This window comes from Arachis ipaensis, chromosome B10 (assembly GCF_000816755.2).
Source record: "Arachis ipaensis cultivar K30076 chromosome B10, Araip1.1, whole genome shotgun sequence".
Classification (NCBI taxonomy): Eukaryota; Viridiplantae; Streptophyta; class Magnoliopsida; order Fabales; family Fabaceae; genus Arachis; species Arachis ipaensis.
In genome coordinates this window covers 25,633,832-25,643,828 of record NC_029794.2, presented here as the reverse complement: position 1 = coordinate 25,643,828, position 9,997 = coordinate 25,633,832, and positions in this window count along the sequence as shown.

Here is a 9,997-nt window from a genome sequence, read left to right as displayed (position 1 = left end):
AAGCCAAATTGGCAATAAAAGTAATTAAAGGGTAACATTAAAATAACTGAAAGTAAAAGAGAAATATAAAGTAAAAAGGAATGTTGAACCTGATGAAGAGTTGAAATTCTAAATCCTTTAAGAGAAATTCTAATCCTAAAAACCTAAGAGAGAGGAGAGAACCTCTCTCTCTAAAAACTACATCTAAACTATGAAAAGTGAATAATTGAAGATCTCATAATGAATGAATGCATTCCCCCACTTCATAACCTCTAATCTGTGCCTTCTGGACTTGGATCTGAGGCAAAAAGGGTTTCAGAAATTGCTGAGAGCGTTTTCTGTATTTTCTGGTGCGTGGCTGATGAGCAGATAATTTATATGCTTTTTGGCATTGTTTTTAGTATATCTTAGTTGGTTTTTATTATGTTTTTATTAGTTTTTAAATAAAAATCACTCTTCTGGACTTTACTATGAGTTTGTATGTTTTTCTGTGATTTCAAGTATTTTTTGGCTGAAATTGAGGGACCTGAGCAAAAATCTGATTCAGAGGCTGAAAAAGGACTGCAGATGCTGTTGGATTCTGACCTCCCTACACTCGAAGTGGATTTTCTGGAGCTACAGAAGCCCAATTGGGCGCTCTCAATTGTGTTGGAAAGTAGACATCCTGGGCTTTCCAGCAATATATAATAGTCCATACTTTGCCCGAGATTTGGTGGCCCAAACAGGCGTTCCAATTCAGCTCAAGAATTCTGGCGTTTAACGCCAGAACTGGCACAAAAGCTGGAGTTAAATGCCCAAACTGGCACAAAAGCTGGCGTTTAACTCCAAGAAAAGTCTCTACACATGGAAGCTTCAATGCTCAGTCCAAACACACACCAAGTGGGTCCGGAAGAAGGTTTCTGCATTAATTACCTATTTCTGTAACCCTAGGCTACTAGTTTTCTATAAATAGGACCTTTTGCTATTGTATTTTCATCTTTTGATCATCTTGGAATCATGTTTTGATGATTGAACCCTCTTTGGAAGGCTGGCTATTCGGCCATGCCTAGACCTTTTGTTCTTATGTATTTTCAACGGTGGAGTTTCTACACACCATAGATTAAGGTGTGGAGCTCTGCTGTTCTTCATGAATTAATACAAGTACTATTGTTTTTCTATTCAACTCAAATCTATTTCTTCTACAAGATATTCATTCGCACCCAAGAACATGATGAATGTGATGATTATGTGACACTCATCACCATTCTCACCTATGAACGCGTGCCTGACAACCACTTCTGTTCTACATGCAAACAAGCTTGAATATGTATCTCTTGGGTTTCTAATCTAAGATTAGAACCTTCGTGGTATAGGCTAGAATTATTGGCGGCCATTCCTGAGATCCGGAACGTCTAAACCTTGTCTGTGGTATTCTGAGTAGGATCTGGGAAGGGATGACTGTGACGAGCTTTAAACTCGCGAGTGTTGGGCGTGTGACAGACGCAAAAGGATCAATGGATCCTATTCCAACATGATCGAGAATCGACAGATGATTAGCCGTGCGATGACAGCGTGCGTAGAACATTTTCACTGAGAGGATGGAAAGTAGCCATTGACAATGGTGATGCCCAACATAAAGCTTGCCATGGAAAGGAGTATGAATGATTGGAAGAAGGCAATAGGAAAGCAGAGGTTCGAGAGGAACAAAGCATCTTCATATGCTTATCTGAAATTCCTACCAATGAATTACATAAGTATCTCTATCTCTATCTTTATTTTATGTTTGATTCATATTTTAATTATCACTCCTCCATAACTATTTGAATCTGCATGACTGAGATTTACAAGATGACCATAGCTTGCTTCAAGCCGACAATCTCCGTGGGATCGACCCTTACTCACGTAAGGTATTACTTGGACGACCCAGTGCACTTGCTGGTTAGTTGTGCGGAATTGTGACAAAGTGTGATTCACGTTTGAGAGCTCCAAGTCTTTGGCACCATTGTTGGTGATCACAATTTCGTGCACACAATGCAACTGAGCTCCCAAAATTGGCATTTTCGAGCACGTTTAAGTGACTTAAACGTTGGCTTAAACGCTGTCAAACCAACCAGCAACCTTGTCACCTTCAATCAAGCTTAACTTGCGCTATAGAGATCCAATTGAGGTGCTTCCAGTTGCGTTAGAAAGCTGACATCCATAGCTTTCCAAGGAGGTATAATAGTCTATATTTGGCATCAAATTGGCAAGGTTGACAAGAGAACAAAGTGACGACTCAAGAAAGGGGGGTGCAACGTTTGAGTGTAGTTTAATGGATCATTATCCTTTTTGGATCAATTATGTCACTCTACCCTTCAAGCAAGCAAGGCCCATCAACAACACTAAATCAAGGCCACAAGAATCATCTAGAATAGTTTATTTCCATTTGATTGTAATTTGCTTTGAATTTCATTTTCATTTTGTAATTTAGGGAGCCTATTTAACGGCCTTAGTTTCTGCATAAAAAAAAGGACTTTGGGGATTGAGGGGGAATCCAGCCCCTGAGGGGGAAATCGGGGGAGAGAACTTTGAATCATTTTCTTTTAGTTTTGTAATTGAATTCAATCCTTGTGGGATTCGACCTCACTCTATTGTGAGTTTACGATAAACGATAACCGGTGCACTTGCCGGAAGGAATTTTGCCGATCGTGCAATTTCCTAAATCGTAGCATAACAAGTTTATGCGCATCATGCACCAAATTTTTGGCACCGTTGCCGGGGATTGTTCGATTTTGGACAACTGACGGTTCATCTTGTTGCTTAGATTAGGTACTTTTCTTTTTATTTTTCAGAATTTTTAAGAATGAATTTTAGAGTTTCAAGGTGATGTTCCCACCATCACAAAAGCTGATTGATTCTCATCAATTTAGCTATTGAATGTAATGTCCCGCTGAAGCTTGGCCAAACATGTCTAATCTTTTTAGACTGAAGCTTTAGACTAACATTGCATGATTCCTGGAATTCTTATTAAAAGTTTTGAATCTCTTTATTCTCTTTTCCATATAATTTTCGAAAAATCACAAAAAAAAAATTTATAAAATCATAAAATCAAAAATATTTTTATGTCTCTTGTTTGAGACTAGTGTCTAATTTTTAATTTTGGTGTCAATTGCATGTCTTTCTTCTTCTTGCATTTTTTCGAATATATGTAATATGTTCTTCATTGATCTTCAAGTTGTTCTTGATGATTTCCTAGCTCTGATCTTTAAATTCTCTTGTTTTGTGTGTTTTGTTGTTTCTTACATGCATTTTGTATCTTTTCAATCACATCTTTTTCAAAAATTAATTTTCAATCATATCTTTTTTATTTCTAATTTCAAAATCTTTTTCAAAAATCACTTAATTTCTTTCCCAATTTTAATTTCGAAAATCATCAATCAAATTTTCAAAATTTCTTTTAATTATTTCAAAATCTTTTACTTTAATTTCAAAAATTCTTCCCCTCTTCTCACATCCTTCTATTTAAGGACTAACACTCCTCCACTATCAACAATTCGAACTCTATCCCTCTTGATAAGTTCGAATTCTTCTCTCTTTCTACCTTCTCCTTCTATTCTTCTTTTCCTATGACACTTCAAGGAATCTCTATACTGTAACATAGAGGATTCCATACTTTCTTGTTCTCTTCTCTTTCGTATGAGCAGGAGCAAAGACAAATGCATCCTTGTTAAAGCTGATCCTGAACCTGAAAGGACCTTGAAGAGAAAGCTAAGAGAAGCTAAAGCGCAACTCTCTCTAGAGGGCCTAACAGAGCTCTTCAAGGAGGAAGAAGCCATGGCAGCCGAAAACAACAACAATGCCAACAATGCAAGGAAGGTGCTTGGTGACTTTACTGCATCTACTCCTGACTTCTATGGGAGAAGCATCTCAATCCCTGCCATTGGAGCAAACAACTTTGAGCTTAAGCCTCAATTAGTTTCTCTAATGCAACAGATTGCAAGTTTCATGGACTTCCATTGGAAGATCTTCATCAGTTCTTAGCTGAATTCTTGCAAATCTGTGACACTGTCAAGACCAATGGGGTTGACCCTGAAGTCTACAGACTTATGCTCTTCCCTTTTGCTGTAAGAGACAGAGCTAGGATGGTTGGATTCACAACCCAAAGAAAGCCTGAACTCTTGGGAAAAGCTAGTCAATGCCTTCTTGGCAAAGTTCTTTCCACCTCAAAATCTGAGCAAGCTTAGAGTGGAAGTCCAAATCTTCAGACAGAAGGAAGGAGAATCCCTCTATGAAACTTGGGAAAGATACAAGCAATTGATCAAAAGGTGTTCTTCTGACATGCTTTCAGAATGGAGCATCATAGGTATCATCTATGATGGTCTGTCTGAACTGTCCAAGATGTCATTGGACAGCTCTGCTGGAGGATCTCTTCATCTGAAGAAGACGCCTGCAGAAGTTCAGGAACTCATTGAGATGGTTACAAATAACCAATTCATGTACACTTCTGAAAGGAACCCTATGAATAATGGGACAAATCAGAAGAAAGGAGTTCTTGAGATTGATACTCTGAATGCCATACTGGCTCAGAATAAAATATTGACTCAGCAAGTCAATATGATTTCCCAAAGTCTGTCTGGAATGCAAGCTGCACCAGGCAGTACTAAGGAAGCTTCCCCTGAAGAAGAAGCTTATGATCCTGAGAACCCAGCAATGGAAGAGGTGAATTACATGGGAGAACCCTATGGAAACACCTATAATCCTTCATGGAGAAATCATCCAAATCTCTCATGGAAGGATCAACAGAGACCTCAACAAGATTTCAACAAACAGTAATGGTAGAAGAAACAGGTTTAGCAATAGCAAGCCTTTTCCATCATCTTCTCAGCAATAGACAGAGGATTCTAAGAAGAGCCACTCTGACTTAGAAACCATAGTCTCTGACCTAATTAAAACCACTCAAAGTTTCATGACTGAAACAAGGTCCTCCATTAGAAATTTGGAGGCACAAGTGGGTCAGCTGAGTAAGAAAGTTACTGAACTCCCTTCTAGTACTCTCCCAAGCAATACAGAAGAGAATCCAAAGAGAGAGTGCAAGGCCATAAACACATCTCACATGGCCGAACCTGGAGAGGAGGAAGAGGCAGTGATCTCCACTGAGGAAGACCTCAATAGACGTCCACTGGCCTCCATGGAATTACCTGATGAGAAACCATGGGAATCTGAGGCTCACACAGAGACCATAGAGATTCCATTGAATTTACTCCTGCCATTCATGAGCTCTGATGCGTATTCATCCTCTGAAGAGGATGAAGATGTTACTGAAGAGTAAGTTGCTAAGTACCTTGGAGCAATCATGAAGCTAAACGCCAAGTTATTTGGTAATGAGACTTGGGAGAATGAACCTCCATTGCTCACTAAAGAACTGGATAACTTGACTAGGCAGAGATTACCTCTGAAGAGACAAGATCCTGGGAAGTTCTCAATACCTTGTACCATAGGCACCATAACCTTTGAGAAGGCTCTGTGTGACCTAGGGTCAAGTATAAACCTCATGCCTCTCTCTGTAATGGAGAAGCTAGGGATCATTGAGGTACAAGCTGCAAGAATCTCACTGGAGATGGCAGACAATTCAAAGAAACAGGCTTATGGACTTGTAGAGGATGTCTTGGTAAAGGTTGAAGACCACTACATCCCTGCTGATTTCATAATGCTAGAGACTGGGAAGTGTGTGGATGAATCTATCATCCTTGGCAGACCCTTCCTAGCCATAGCAAAAGCTGTAATTGATGTTGACAGAGGAGAATTGATCATTCAAGTGAATGAAGACTCCCTTGTGTTTAAAGCTCAAGGATATCCCTCTGTAACCATGAAGAGGAAGCATGAAGAGCTTCTCTCAATACAGAGTCAGACAGAGCCCCCACAGTCAAACTCTAAGTTTGGTGTTGGGAGGTTCCAACATTGCTCTGAACATCTGTGAGGCTCCATGAGAGCCCACTGTCAAGCTATTGACATTAAAGAAGCGCTTGTTGGGAGGCAACCCAATTTTTAATTATCTATGTTAAATTTCTATTTTCTTTTATTATTTTATGTTTTCTGTAGGTTGATGATCATGTGAAGTCACAAAAACAATTAAAAAAGCAAAAACAGACTGAAAAACAGAATGAAAAATAGAACACTCTGGAGGAGAAACTTACTGGCGTTTAAACGCCAGTAAGGGTAGCAGAATGGGCGTTAAACGCCCAGTCTGGCACCATTCTGGGCGTTTAACGCCAGAAATGGGCACCAGACTAGCGTTTAATGCCAGGAATGGGCAAGAAGCTGGCATTAAACACCAGAAATGGGCAGCAGCCTGGCGTTTAATGCCAGGATTGGCAGAAAGGGGCATTTTTGCATGCCACTTAGTGCAGGGATGAGATATCCTTGACACCTCAGGATCAGTGGACCCCACAGGATCTCCACCTACCTCACCTCTCTCTCTCTTCTTCACCCATTCACCAATCACCTCAATACCTCTTCCCCAAAAACCTCTCACCTATCAAATCCCACCATTCTCTTCACCACTCACATCCATCCTTCATAAAACCCCACCTACCTCACCATTCAAATTCAAATCACTTTCCCACCCATAATGGCCGAACCATACCCCCCTCTCCACTCCTATATAAACCCATATTCACTCCTTTATTTTCACACAACATACACACTACTTCTCCCCCTTGGCCGAAATACCAAGCCCCATCCATCTCCTCTATTTCTTCTTCTTCTACTCTCTTCTTTCTTCTTTTGCTCGAGGATGAGCAAACCTTCTAAGTTTGGTATGGTAAAAGCGTTGCTTTTTGTTTTTCTATAACCATTTATGGCACCTAAGGCCGGAGAAACCTCTGGAAAGAGGAAAGGGAAGGCAAAAGCTTCCACCTCCGAGTCATGGGAGATGGAAAAATTCATCTCAAGGGTGCACCAAGACCACTTCTATGAAGTTGTGGCCAAGAAGAAGGTGATTCCCGAGGTCCCTTTTAAACTCAAAAAGGGTGAATATCTGGAGATTTGACATGAGATTCGAAGAAGAGGTTGGGAAGTTCTCACTAACCCCATTCAACAAGTCGGAATCTTAATGGTTCAAGAGTTCTATGCCAATGCATGGATCACCAAGAACCATGATCAAAGTGTGAACCCGGACCCAAAGAATTGGCTTACAATGGTCCGAGGGAAATACTTAGATTTCAGTCCGGAAAATGTAAGGTTGGCATTCAACTTGTCCATGATGCAAGGAGATGCACACCCCTACACTAGAAGGGTCAACTTTGATTAAAGGTTGGACCAAGTCCTCATAAACATTTGTGAAGAGGGCGCTCAATGGAAGAGAGATTCAAGACGGAAGCCGGTTCAACTAAGAAGGCATGACCTCAAGCCCGTGGCTAGGGGATAGTTGGAGTTCATCCAACGCTCAATCATTCCCACTAGCAACCGTTCTGAAGTTACTATAGACCGGGCTATCATGATTCATAGCATCATGATTAGAAAGGAAGTAGAAGTTCATGAAGTCCTCTACTTTGGCAAGGTTAGTCTTCCCTCATCTCATTTGTCACCTCTGCAATTCAGCTGGAATTGACATAGAGGAAGACATCCTCATTGATGAGGATAAGCCCATCACTAAGAAAAGGATGGAGCAAACAAGAGATCCCACTCATGGACATGAGGAAATTCCTCACCATGAAATCCCTGAGATGCCTCAAGGGATGCATTTTCCTTTTTTAATTGGGAGAAAATCAACACCTCCCTAAGAGAATTAAGTTCCAACATGGGACAACTAAGGGTGGAGCACCAAGAGCATTCCATCCTCCTCCATGAAATTAGAGAAGACCAAAGAGTCATGAGAGAGGAGCAACAAAGGCAAGGAAGAGACATTGAGGAGCTCAAGCACTCCATAAGATCTTTAAGAGGAAGAACTAGCCGCCATCACTAAGGTGGACCCGTTCTTTAATTTCCTTGTTCTTTATTTCTCTGTTTTTCGAAAATTATGCTTTATGTTTATCTATGTTTGTGTCTTTATTACATGATCATTAGTGTCTTAGTGTTTAAGCCTTGAAGCTATGAAAATGAATCCATCACCTTTCTTAAATGAAAAATGTTTTTAATTGAAAAAGAAAAAGAAGTGCATGAATTTCAAATTTTAAAACAGTTTAGTTATTTTGATGTGGTGGCAATACTATTGTTTTTCTGAATGAATGCTTGAACAGTGCATATTTTTTGAATTTGTTGATTCATGAATGTTAAAATTGTTGGCTCTTGAAAGAATGATGGAAAAGGAGAAATGTTATTTGATAATCTGAAAAATCATAAAATTGATTCTTGAAGCAAGAAAAAGCAGTGAAAAGCTTGCAGAAAAAATATATATATGCGAAAAAAATGAATGAAGAAAAAAAAAGAGAAAGAAAGAAAAAGAAAAAGCAAGCAGAAAAAGCTAATAGCCTTTTAAACCAAAAGGCAAGGGTAAAATAAAAAGGATCCAAGGCTTTGAGCATCAGTGGATAAGAGGGCCCACAGGAATAAATTCCTGGCCTAAGCGGCTAAACCAAGCTGTCCCTAACCATGTGCTTGTGGCGTGAAGATGTCAAGTGAAAACTTGAGACTGAGCGGTTAAATTCGTGGTCCAAAAGCAAAAAGAGTGTGCTTAAGAGCTCTGGATACCTCTAATTGGGGACTCTAGCAAAGCTGAGTCACAATCTGAAAAGGTTCACCCAATTATGTGTCTGTGGCATTTATGTATCCGGTGGTAATACTGGAAAACAAAATGCTTTGGGTCACAGCCAAGACTCATAAAGTAGCTGTGTTCAAGAATCAACATACTTAACTAGGAGAATCAATAACACTATCTGGATTCTGTGTTCCTATAGAAGCCAATCATTCTGAACTTCAAAGGATAAAGTGAGATGCCAAAACTGTTCAGAAGCAAAAAGCTAAAAGCCCCGCTCATCTAATTAATATTGATCTTCATAGATGTTTTTGGAATTCATTGTATATTCTCTTTTTTTTATCCTATTTGATTTTTAGTTGCTTGGGGACAAGTAACAATTTAAGTTTGGTGTTGTGATGAGCAGATAATTTATATGCTTTTGGCATTATTTTTAGTATGTTTTTAGTATATTTTAGTTGGTTTTTATTATGTTTTTATTAGTTTTTAAATAAAAATCACTCTTCTAGACTTTACTATGAGTTTGTGTGTTTTTCTGTGATTTCAGGTATTTTCTGGCTGAAATTGAGGGACCTGAGCAAAAATCTGATTCAGAAGCTGAAAAAGGACTGCAGATGCTGTTAGATTCTGACCTCCTTGCACTCGAAGTGGATTTTCTGGAGCTACAAAAGCCCAATTGGCACGCACTCAATTGCGTTGGAAAGTAGACATCCTGGGCTTTCCAGCACTCAATTTTGGGTTGACTTAGTCAAAATTTTTTAAAATTTAGTTGTTTTTTGGTAGTCAAGCCAAAATTTCAATTTAAAAATTCTATCTTTTCAAATCTTTTTCAAAATCAAATCTTTTTCATTTTTCTTTTAATATTTTTGAATTCTTTCTTAAAATTTTTCAAAATCTTTTTCTTATTTTTTTATTTCATAATTTCCGAAATTATTGCTAACATTTAATGTTTTAATTCAAAAATTTCAATTTTGTTACTTTCCTGTTAAGAAAGGTTCAATCTTTAAATTCTAGAATCATATCTTTTAGTTTCTTGTTAGTCAAGTCATTAACTTTAATTTTCAAAATCAAATCTATTTAAATTTCTTTTTCAAATCTTTTTCAAAATAAATTTCAATCATATCTTTTTCAAAACTTAATTTCAAAATCTTTTTCTAACTTCTTATCTTTTCAAAATTGATTTTCAAATCTTTTTCAATTAACTACTCGATTGTTTGTTTGATTTTAAAAAGTTTACTATTTCTTATCTCTTTCAAAACCACCTAACTACTTTTCTCTCTCTAATTATTTTAAATTCTAATTTTATTTTATTTCATTTAATAAATTCGAATTCTAACATATAATTAAAATAAAAACAAAAATATTTTT